Below are 13,262 nucleotides of genomic sequence, written 5' to 3' on the forward strand. Positions count from 1 at the left end.
CACATTAATTCTACTCAAATAATTTTTGTGTAAATATACCCATACGAAGTTCAAGGTAACACGGATTTATACTAGGGTTCAAATTTCATAAATATCAGTCTAATATTGAAATGTTTTCTTTTGTTTCTCTTTACATCCGAAGACCAACAGGAGATGGACTCAGTTGCTTAGCCCGGAAATATTTCAGTCAAATCTGCAACTGCTTCTACTACATGTCCTAACAATTATATATTTTAGAAAATCCCCACTAATGTAGAAAAGACCGGAGGAGTTGGCCCTGTGGTTAAGAGCGCGTGGCTGTGAGCTTGCATCCGGGAGATAGTGGGTTCGAATCTCACTGTCGGCAGATCTGAATATGATTTTCCGTGGTTTCCCATTTTCACACCAGGCAAATGCTGATGCTGTACTTTAATTAAGGCCACAGCCGCTTCCTTAAAACTCCTAGGCCATTCCTATCTCACCAACGGCATAAGACCTCTCTGTGTCGATGCGACGTAAAGCAAGTAGCAAAAAAAAAAAAAAAAAAAGAAATGTAGGAAAGGTTTTAATATAAAGATGAAGTTGGAATTCAAGATGACAAATTGGAACAAATATTCGTTCATAGGAAGAGAAATTAAGGATAAGAATAATTTATCAAGGCTGATGTTCGAAAGGTATCTCTTTCTTTGAAATTAAGAAAAATCTATGTAAACAAATGATGGGGACATTCGTGCGTGCAGATTGATTGATTGATTGATTGATTGATTGATTGATTGATTGATTGATTGATTGATTGATTTTCAGGTCACAGGTAGCCACGGGTTACTACGTAACGAACATCGATGACGTGCATTGAAGGTTTTTTAGTACAGCAAATGCAAGGGGAAACCCCGTGAAAATTGTGCTATGAGCTCATCAACAAGCAGTCCGGCTCCATGGCTAAATGGTTAGCATGCTTGCCTTTGGTCCAGAGGGTCCCGGGTTCGATTCCCTTCTTGGTGGGTGATTTTAACCTTCATTGGTTAATTCCAACGGCTCGATCTCCAGGTGTGTGTGCGTCTTCATCAGTAGAATTCATCATAGGTAGGACCCCACCTCACAGACCTCGTCTATACGGTCTCAACTGAAAAGACCTACACCTGACCTCTTCGGAGGCCACACGCCATGATTATCGACAAGCGAAGCATTAGCTGCCTACTGACAGATCTAATTTACATGAACTTCAGATAAATTGAGTTTTACAACTTTAAAAATGGCATAGATAATGATCATAACTTTCCCATACATGTGCGAAGTTGCGAAGTTTGTTGTCACCAGAGAATGTGGACACGTGGCTGAAAGTGTAAAACCTGTTCTGTGAAGTTAGTGATATAGGCCTACATCTCACCTTCCGATAGCAGTCATAACGAGTAGTTCAGTGAGTTGATTTACAAAATAGTAATTCCAAAATCACTAGCGAAATAACATGCTAAGTACCGATATTGAGAATTGTTGTGGCCAAACTTTCACGAGCCGAACACAAAGTCGACCGCTCCAAACTTTAACGCAGTTCGTCTCCTTATATGAATCGTCAGGTTAACGGCCTTCAATTCTGCGTCCAGAGCGGGTGGGGGATTGTAACTACATCTGTTTAATTCATCTGACTCGGAGACTGTGTTTTAGTGTTCGACTTCAATGTATTACTTATATCATGCCAACTCAAAGTTAAGAAAAATATGATATATCATGTGAGTGTCATAGGTATAAAAATATAAATTTAGGCTGTATGTATGGTCAAACAAAATCTATAGAAAAACATTAATGTTTCCAGGAAAGGAAAGGTGTATTTTGTCAACAATGCAACTTGTCAAAATATTTGTGAGAACGCCTATGACAGGGGACGCCCAAACCCCCTAACAGTGATTTCAGATACATCGTAAGTGAAGCCGATGCCATCATTGAGTAGTTACACTTGTTCATAATGTCCCAAGATCCCAGAAGGGCCATGACCCACCAAGAGACCGCTGCTAATCGCCAAGGCCTGCATATTACGAGGTGATGTGTGGTCCGCACGGCGAATCCACTCGGACGTTATTCTTGGTTCTCTACACCGGGGCCGCTATCTCACCATGCAAAACCATACCACATGTTTCCGGAAACGAGAGCTTCTTTGAATTAGGCAGGATTTTGAATTAACCGATTTCGTATTATCGAGGTTCTACTGTACTGAACAAACAGTTGATAATAGCGCTATTTGGGCCAAAAACAGTTTTCATCTCTGAGAAACATACCATGTCAGCGAGCTGCGTGTACAACCAGAACAAGACTTCGCTTTCGAACGACTCCAGTGTTCATTGTTAGTATCGAGGCTGCAGATATTGGAAGACTTTACCTTCCACTACTCCAAGGGCCTTCATAGCCTCTAAAGGTATAACATAAAACAAAATTGCACGGAACTGCAGCCCTGATGAGCCGTGGCCTAGCAATCGACTGCTGCTCAGCCCAAAAGTCTGCAGATTAAGAGGTGACGCTTAGTAAACACGGCGAATCTTTTCGGCCTTGGCTTTCTAGACTGGAACCACTATCTCACCGTCAGATAGCTCTTCAATATTGTTCTCATGTAGACTGAGTGTATCGCGAACCATTTCTTCAGGTTCTCTAACTGACCGAGAGTCTAAATGTTTAATGCTGTGAGTGAAAAGTCAGCGCAGTGGCCTTCGGTTCATGGGGCACAGGATTCGTTTGTTAGCCAGGCTGGGAGTTTTAACTGCGTTTGGTTAATTTCTTCAGTTTGCGGGATGAATGCTTGTGATGACCTTCATAAATATATCCATTTACTGTATGTAGGAAACATAAATACAACTAACGACCTCAAAAAGACGCAATAGTAAACACAATCCTCCACATAGGCTGAGTTCAGGAAGGGCATCCAGCCATTAAACTGTACCTAAAGGACATTAGCGCGGATTACTGGTAGGCCTAACTGAGACTAAGGACATACATGAAGAAGAAGGTTTTTATTTGTATTAAAACCTTGAATTCTATTTTCTTAGAATTTAATCAGATAATATATTGCATTATTTGTTCAGACTATAAAGAACAAAAGTATAATAAAATACCAGAATAAACGTTTCATTAAAGTTGAGCGATAAGAATATGATATGAGACCTGACTCGTTGTGGATCAACATTCTATAATTACCTGGAAATGGCATACGACCAAAGAAATTTTCCATTCCATATGGTGACCAAGTTAAATGCTTGGAACTAATTTACATTCCTTGCGAGAACTTTATACCACTCCGGCATGTTCCCCACTGCTTTATTGCATCCAGGAGATTGGAATTAATATACATGAAGCATTCCTCCATCCGTACATCAGCCAACTATAAATGGCCCAGCGGAGACCTTGGGAAGCAAATACACACAAGTTACTGCTGTTTATGTCATGCTGTTCATATCGTAGGTTGGTTGGTCGGAGCGTGTCAGATTACTTTGGACTGTGGAGATCAGGAGCCCAGCTGCCTAATTACACTGCAAACTGGAGACTAAAATTGCCACTTTCATTTCCCAAGCGTCAGATTCATTGCGCTACATTCCATTCCAACGGTTAAGTAGAACTGCATTTTATTTGCTTAACATCACCAGATCCAGGGCCGGACGAAGTGGAATATTAATCAATCAGCAAACATCATTGATCTGCATTTATGAAGGTCCCCAGGTGGCAGATTCCCTATCAGTTTTTTATCTATTCCTTTCTTAAACGGGATCAAAGAACTCGGATCTTTATCAAACATTTTCCCTAGTAAATTATTCCAGTTCCTAATTCCTGTAAACGAATACTTGTCCCAAAGTTTTATCTTGAATTCCAATTTTGTCTTCACACTGTGATTTACACTCACGTTTATTCTTCTACCAATGTCACTGCACACCATCTCTCCACTGACAGCTCGGAACATCCCACATAGTCGCTCGTCTCCTTACCAATAAGTCTTCCCAGACCAAAGTTTGCAACGTTTTCGTAATATTACTCTTTTTTCTGAAATAACCTTGAAGAAATTGCACTGCTTTTGTATGGATATTTTCCAGTTCTCATATCAAATAATCCTGGTGTAGATGCCGTGCACTGAAACCATACCCTAATCCGGACATACAAGAGTCTTACACGCCAACTCCTTTACATTCTTACTACAACCACTATCGACAACCGTATGAAGAGATCTATAATCTTTATTTGCAATCTCATTTATATGATCTCCCCATTGGGGACCTTTACTATCTTAAACTAACCCCTAAATAGACACATCGATCCTCGTTAGGTACTTTACCGGGAAAAAATGCCTGTCTTCGGGGCCGGTGACACTAGCTTGAAGAGCATGGAATATTTCTAACGGTGTGGCACGTAAACATTGGAGTTGGTACATAGAAGGGTTTTAGTTCATTGAACTTAGATTTCTTTGAAAATTTGGTTTTATTGTTCATTGGAAACAAATTCATATCACCTTTCATAAAAGTTGAGTTGAAGCGTTGTAGCGGACTCCAGGATGGTTACTGGGCACGGTCTGGACAGGAACCACGCCCGTCCTGGATGTGAAGTCCTCGATATTTTAGAATTTCTCCAAGTTCTAGAGGATCTGGGAATTCTCTAATTTCTAGGTGCACACTTGCGGGTTTCGATCTCACACGATAGTATTGAGGCGTGATGCACACACAAGTCCCCCGTATGGCATTCAACTCACTTGTAGCACTGTTAAATAAATTAACATTGACTTTTAAATATTGCGTTCATTCATTGCAAGTGGAATATGTCAAATGTTAATGAAATTGACACTCAAATCTTGACTCAAACACCTCGCTGAATCACAAATATTCATAAATTATCACATGAAAGTAAGACGATCGAACTGAATATCTGACCACGTGTTAGATGTCAGCCGAATTAATACTTGGGAAAATTATGTACCATTTATAATGTCAAGTTCACGACATAAGTCTGCTAACATTGGCATGGCAGAATGGAATGTTCTATTAGATAACTAATCGTTATCATCACAGTTCCTAACTTTGACTTCGTCACTTTATAATCAGAACACAATATTGAGCGCAATATTCACAGTTCATGCAATTTCAGGACATATTAGTATGTTCGTAATAAGCTGAGTAAATTTAATGGCACTCGGAAATGTCCTATTCCGTCTATAAACAAAAATTACGTGTACTTGAAGACTGTTCAGCAATGTCTTTAAATGATCATTAAAGTTAAACTGCACTTGGAAAGAGTCTAACACTGTTCATGAATAATTATTATGAAATAGAATTTATAAGTTCAAATATAGCACTGAAAAATCCTATGTTCTCTCGGAACTTCATGAGAGGAAAACACAAAATCAGATATGGCATGGGTACTTTCTGTTTCCACAGTCAGTTACGATGACACAAGTTTAAACACAAGTTCAGATGTGGCACTCAAAAATATTCTATGTTCCCACAATTTGTTATGAAACACAAGTTCGAAGGTAATACTCGGAAATACTCTAAGTTTCCACAGTTCGTCATGAAACAAAAATTGAATGTGGTACTTGGAAAATTACAACACTCACAAGAAAAGTTATATGTCCCCACAGCTTGTCGCAGAACATACGTTCAAATATGACACTCGGGAAATTTCTATGTTCCCAAAGTCTGTTTACGAAACACAAGTTCAAACGCAAGTTAAAATGTAGCACGTGGAAGGGTTACAACACCCACGAGAGAAATTCTAAGTTCCTTCAGTTTGTCACTGAAACACAAGTCCTAACATGGCACTTGAAAAAAATTATAAAGTTCCAATTCCGCTGGAACCGAGCACTCGAGATGCAAAAGCTCGTCCGACTATAGGTTTGGTCTACCGCATTTTTAGAGTTACATCCGTCACCCGTATCGCAGAGACGGTGGAGTATCACTGAATATGTAGCCTGGATCGCCCTTCTTTTATACCTGGATGTGACGAAGCATCTAGAAACGTGGATATTATCCACCTCTATGACTCCCAAAGTACATGGTGGATTTTCTGGAGAATTTGATAAATTGCATCTGTTACGATGGCCTCCTCGTTGGCGGTGTAAAAACAACAATATCTTAACTCCAAGTAGACTTTTACACATGGGTGGGAACATTACCATTATATGGTCACGCCTGGCTGCGTGAAGCTAGCTCGAAGCGGCTACGTAACGGCTGTGCACGTCACCGGGTTCGGCGGGTTGCCTATCCTCCACCTCGCGCGAAGTTTAACACGCACACTTCGAACTTGTTTTCACGTAGCGGTGTTTCCGGTACAGTACAGTACATTCACCTTATCAATACAGTAATCAAAACTGAGAGGAATTTCATTAACGAAATTTACAAAGTAACATCACATCCCGTTTCCCACCTGTCTCCATCTCACAATAGTATCTAGGTCATTTTTCAGTCGCTCACAATGCTGTAACTCATTTACTACTCTCTGCAGTACTGCACAGCTGTCCTTGACAGATTAGTTCATTTACCTTATGTAATTTTTATTACCTTCCCAGTAATCATTTGTTAAACTGAGATCACCCGCTACAATAAAGTTCCTTTCTGCGTCGTCACCCACACAGCTAGAACTGATTATCTTATGAAATAATTTTGCACCAGTGTCAGCGCCACCTTTTCCAGGTCTGTGCACCCCAATAACATTCTTCTACCCTTTCGTAACACATAGCGACCTATATTACTCAGATCAAGAATTAGAAAGCATCGTTGAATTGATATTGTACATGTGTTTACCCGAAATTTGACACTGAATGACATTAAGTTTGGATGTCATCATCATCATCATCATCATCAGCCAATTCTATCATTACATGATGTGGCCTCTTTAAGTCGTGAACTCAGGTAAGTCATTAAAAATTGTTAATGAATGTAGAAAGAAAATGCAGTGAACTATTTGAAGATTACGTTACGAGATTCTAAGATATTAAATTATTAACTTACCAGAAAACTTCCTATACCTAATTAACCACCGTTGTACATTTTTGTTTTTTAATTAAGGATTCGTAGAAATGTTCCAGTGGTCACAATTCATGAAACACACGTAGCCAAATGGAGGTATATGTTTCTGTACCCATGGTCTGAAGACATTAAGAGGAAGTTAGCTGAGGTAATCCTGAGGAAGAGTTAGTGATATCCATCCTGTTGAATTTTAATGCAATACATCGCACACTCATACAGTAATCATTAAAATTTGTTTGCGTCAGTAATCGTAAATAGGCAGGCAGTGAATACCAGATCAATTCCTGAAGGTAACGACAGCTTAGCTAGGCACATTTCGTTGAGGTTGCGAATAGTAGAAGCCTTTAACGTCCTCTGTTTTAAGATTCTTCACGTCCGGCACGGAGATGGATATTGTTTCCTCTTCTTGTTCACGTTTTTAATTTAGTGCGATTATAGCTAGCCTGGTACAGCGCTTATAAGACAGACCCTCCAATGAGGGTGGGTGACATCTGACTTGTATAGATACTGAGTGTTATTGTGGTCGATGATAGTAAGTGGTGCATTAATTACAAGGATGTTGGAGAGAGACCCCGAGCCAAAGGAATTAAGCACTTAAGATTAAAATCACCCAACCTTGCGGGAAAGCGAATCCGGGGCCCTCTGAACCAAGAGACATTACAGTGGCCATTCGGACAAGCATTCGGACGTTGTTGATGATAGTGGTTATTGTTGTCTCGCATTGTAATGCAATACAATGCAATGAGGTTACCAGCTCCGAAAATGTATCCAGGTTGTGGTATATAAAACTGTTACAAAAATGCCAGGTAATCCATCAGAATATCAGTGAATTTTCAACACAGATACTTTTGTATTGGTATCATAAAAATATATTTATTACAATTCAAAAAAATATGCTGAAAATTAATCTTACGACTTCTACTCTTAAATAAAATACAATTGGATTATCAGTAGTAACAAAACCTACTAAACACGCTGCCTGACCAATAAACGTTAAGCACCCAGAAGGAGTGGTCTAATATTATTAAATTTCGGTATGCATGTATATCATTTATGCTTGAGTAAATAATTAGATTTACAAGGACCTGTAATGTGCAGAACGCCCACCAGAGTGCATTAGTGATGGCACAGTCCTGTTGTTGAAAAGTTGTTACCAGTCAACTGCTGTCAGTCAGACAGCTAAACAGGATGTGCAGAGAAGACTACGTACAGTATGAAGCACCCGCGATGCCTCGCAGACGCGTTAGACAGCCTATCCATCAAATAACAACATCTGATAGGGGCCGCATGAGGCTGGCTGGTCGTATCGTGCAAGAGCCAGGCATGTGGGCCATTCAGATGTCACGGTGGTCTGATGTTGGACTCAATGGGTACATGAGGGCACCCAATCACGTCGTGCAGGTCCGCTCAGACCAAGAAACACACTCCGAGGTAGGACCATAGTATGGTGCGCAAAGCATTGCGGGATCCCATAACTTCGGCACCTACCATCCGCGGACATGTACGAGAGACTCCACAACATCCTGTGAGTTCCCGCACAGTGTCTCGATGACTCGCATCCACCGGTTTAGGGTGCTACCATCCCTTACGTCGGTTGCCATTGACACCAGAACACCAACGCCTGCATTGGAGTGGTGCCTTGCCTGGGAGGAATGGCCTGAGGACGACTGGCGTCTCATCCTGTTCAGTGATGAGTACCGCTTCTTCATAACCTCCTCCAATGACCATCGTGTGCTGGTTTGGCAGCCTCGAGGGCAGAGGTCAGATCCTGCCCATATTGTGGAAAGACACACAGGCGTATTCCCTGGCATCATGGTGTGGGGAGCCCTAGGATATGCATTCAGGTCACCTCTAATAGTGCTTCGGCACACTTGGACAATACAGCGGTATGTCACAGATATTCTGCGTCCGCACGTCCTACCCCTTATTGCACAGCAACCTGGGGCAGACTTCCTATGAGATAATACACGTCCTCACAAAGGACGTGCATCTATGGAATGCCTAGGGCATGTTGAGGTCATCCCGTGGCCAGCAAGATCCCCGGACCTCTCAATCATTGAACACGTGTGAGATGACATTGGAAGGGGACTCCGTCCCAGTACCAACCTGCGGGATCTGGAGGGACAGCTGCTACGACTGTGGACGAACTTGCTTCAGGAAAGGATCCAAAGGCTCTTTGATACCATTCTGAACTGCATAATAGTTTGAATTGCGGCCAGGGGTGGTGCGACACGCTACTGACCTGACGCCAACATTGCAACTGTAACTGCAAATGGCCTTGTCTCCTTCATCCCATATTGTAATCAGTTCAATAAAGGCACATGGTCTTTCAGCATATGTAGTTTCATTCACTTTTAACCACTGATTGTGGGTGCTTAATTTTTTTTCAGGCAGTGTAAATAAGAAACACCAGGAAATACGCCTACGATCATTTAGAAAACGTCGTGATGGTCACTATATTTTAAGAGTAAATACTACTAGATTTTAACGTGGCAGATGAGTAACGCCAATAACGAGGTAGATAATTTAACACTGTAACGCCTCTATGTGCACTGAGACGTGGCAAGATAACTATTAACATACTGTGAAAATACACAACAGTGACACACAGAATAAATTAAGCAATACATTGCAACACAGTGTCACTAAGACCCAAGTCAGCAAACATAAAAAGAACAGTAATGGCAAGTACTCACAAGGAGATACAACAAGTAGTAACTCACCTTATAGAGTACAATGTGTGAAGGTAAGGTCATGCACGGATCGTCGCAATTATGGCCTTCGAGTTCCTGATTTAAAAAAAAAACGTTTAAGTTAAGTAAATTTCAGATTAAATTAGTGAATAGATCTGGACAGTTTTCATGGAAGAATAACACCAAATTTTGAAAAGGTAAAATTTACTAAACAACAGTATATTACAATATTATGTTTCTTAAAAACCAACAATATTAAATAATTTTAAAGATCAATAGCCAGACTGAAGAAGAAAGGAAGTGGTTGTTTTAATAATTAAAATATAATTGACAGGGTAAACGTAGAAAAATGGAACTAATCCAGTTACGGTGTTAACAGTAAGGTATGCATAAATTAATGTGCCCAGAGCACAGAAACCAAGAAACAAATACTTTCAATAAATACCATTCTCATACAAATCAACTGCACAAGGGTACCCGAATAGAGTCCATACAAAATCCACAAGATTGATTAGACGGAAGTAATTGATTTTTTAATTAATATTCCGGAGAGTAAGGTACCATACGTACCAGATTGAAAGAGATAAGATCACTTCGGCTAGCCCCTTCAGCAGGGCATACCACCAAAGAAATAATTATCTAACGTAAATGAAAGATATCATCAATCTTACTTAATGAAGTACTAAAAATTTCCACGGTACAACATGGAGTTAAGTAGAGTTGATATCACAATCCAACAGCATGAGACAATTAATAAATTCTTCCAATAAGAGATTACTTCTTAAAATCGTCTGCTACGGTTCAGGTCTCAAGTCGAAATCCCTATTCCAAGTCTCCATTCAAAATAAAACAACATTGACTCAATAAAGGTAACTAAGACGACGAGAAAAGTGAAATCAGGCTATAAAACATATGACAAATCTCCGTAACAAAGCATAAGAGTTTCACTTTTTTCAGTTCATAACTCACAGAACCCAATGCTTACAAGAGAACGATAATTCGTGGTTAATTAATATTTTCGCATGAAGTTATCCCACAAAAGTGGAATGATACAGAACTGCGGGTGGCTACATACAAAATGTTTACCCTCAGAACTGAGAGGCATATTTAATGTTATCGACCACCGGTAATTAAATTCAATTAGGTAAAATAACAGGATTTAGGCAAACGGCCATTAACACGCTTGAAGATATTTATCCTTCTCAGATAGTACATAATATCTGATACATCAGATAGTAGGAATTAATAACATACTGGAATAATAATTTAGTCGTTGAAGAATACAAACAGATACAGAACATTTTTTTACTAATTGATGTTCATTTATTTCTGAGTTGGCAACATTTATCTTTTCTTTCCGCTAGTTTTGAATTTAGCCAATTCCAAATTTCTGTAATTAATTTTCTACCAATCACACTCTTCTTCTTCGATTTGGAGTGTAACTTTTAAAGGGACCAATAAACGTGAGAGGGTGTGGCTAGTTTAATCTTGAACGGCCTCGAACTTTCCCCGAGGGTTTATACACTGCGGATTTTCACGTCTCTTGGCTAATTGATCGTCATCTGAACTAGTGTGTGTGTCAAATCAGGAGGCGGGCGACGCCTCTTTCATCAGGCAGCAGTACACCGACATGGTAATGGCCACATAACATCTTTATTTCTTGCCAACTCCGCAGTTTAACCAGAGGGAAAGGTTCGAATCTTTAACTATGTAACCAAATTTTCTAAACCGTAAATCTTCTTTCGGCTAATGAAAAACTTCACAAAGCCTTAACTGTAAATCGGGGATAGAGAGTGAAGTACCCTCTCGAGCGCCCCTTCATTTTGGTCTAAGGTGCTTCGTTTTTGTAATCTTTCGTTCTGCAATGTATTAAAGTTATTTCCATGCGAGCAACCTCAGTAGTTTTGGAATAGCCCCTGTTTCGTCGGGCAAGTGTCCTATAGGTTTTAAAGTTTTTATGGAGCTTAGTCTTCGACTCCATTCAAATTTTACTCGGGCCGTTTATTTAATCTGTTATTTTTTAACTAAGGCCCTGTAAGTTGGGTACTAGATACCTCTGTGTAATAAGATTTCTATGTGTAAATAGTGCCTCGTAAAGCCAGAGATTATCAGATTTTCATGCAATGTTGCCTTGAGTAGGCTTGAGAAACGGAGAGCCTGTTAGCTCTTTTATCAAAGTTTTCTATGATTAATGCATGCCTCTGGAAGGCTAGATGTTATAATGTTGGGAGCAAGTGCTCTTTGAATTAGGGGATTTCTGCCCTTGTAAATTGGTAAATTTGAGCTAGTAGCTCAGGAAATATAAGGCTAGGGGCTTAAAGCCCAAAGTGTTAAGATTCTGTATCTTGGATTTTTCCCAATCTTGTTTAATGTTTGCTACTTGTACCCGCAATATTGTCATAAAATCTTGTCATGTGTGAAGTTCTGAAAATATAACCTTCAATTTAAGTTTTAAATTCACTTCTTGACATTTTAGTTAGACCCATTCACCCCGGCACATGCTTTCACCTCTGCGGTCCACAAATACCCCGGAACAGTTCCCAAGCCAGAAAACCTAATCATGCACAGTTGAATTTATGACCCACCCGAAAATTGAACCTAAGTCCTTGTTTATGTAGATGAAAAGAAGTTTATTACAACTAAAACACTTAGTTCTCAAGCCAGAAAATTCATACGCAGTTAAAATCACGACTCGCCGGGGATCGAACCCAACGCCTTCTAAAATTAAGGTTAGTATGCTAATGATACAGCCGAGGAGTATCTTGTCTGTTATATTCGTGTACTTCGGCGAAGTACTTGTCATCTTCCTCAGTTGTGTCCCCGACCCAGAATCTATAGCTCCAGGACACTGTCCTTAAGGCGGTAGAGGTAGGATCCCTTGCTGAGTCCAATAGAAAAAAACAGACCCTAGATGGTGAACAGATAAAGAAAAGAAGAAGACGGTAATTAGAGAATGCCTCTATTAGGCTCTGTGTATGTCTATTTACCCGTGTGTCCTAGCACAGCTCTCCCCAGTGTTAGCCCATCCTAGTCACCCTTACGACTAGCAGTATACCATTAATAAAATTCTACCCCTCAACCCTACCTCATAAAAATTTCAGATCAAAGTAGAGTAACGTTATCTTAGTAGCAAGAGTTGTAGTACCGTCACTGCGAACAAGCTTTGACCTGCAGCTGAAAGTTATAACGTTATAACGTTATATGCGTCATAACACATTGTCACATTCCTTTACAACACCAGATCGGAAAAATACAGCTTAGCTCGCAGTCATTTTTTTCTTTCTGCTGAGATGTGCATGTCTCTACATTTACTGTAGTCAGTATACCTTCATCGTGCGCACATTTCAATCAAAGTAAGGATGCTTCAATTGCACATACCGAGCTCGATAGCTGCAGTCGCTTAAGTGCGGCCAGTATCCAGTATTCGGGAGATAGTAGGTTCGAACCCCACTGTCGGCAGCCCTGAAAATGGTTTTCCGTGGTTACCCATTTTCACACCAGGCAAATGCTGGAACTGTACCTTAATTAAGGCCACGGCCGCTTCCTTCCCACTCCTAGCCCTTTCCCGTCCCATCGTCGCCATAAGACCTCTCTGTGTCGG

The sequence above is a fragment of the Anabrus simplex genome, chromosome 5 (assembly GCF_040414725.1).
Source record: "Anabrus simplex isolate iqAnaSimp1 chromosome 5, ASM4041472v1, whole genome shotgun sequence".
In the NCBI taxonomy this organism is placed as follows: domain Eukaryota; kingdom Metazoa; phylum Arthropoda; class Insecta; order Orthoptera; family Tettigoniidae; genus Anabrus; species Anabrus simplex.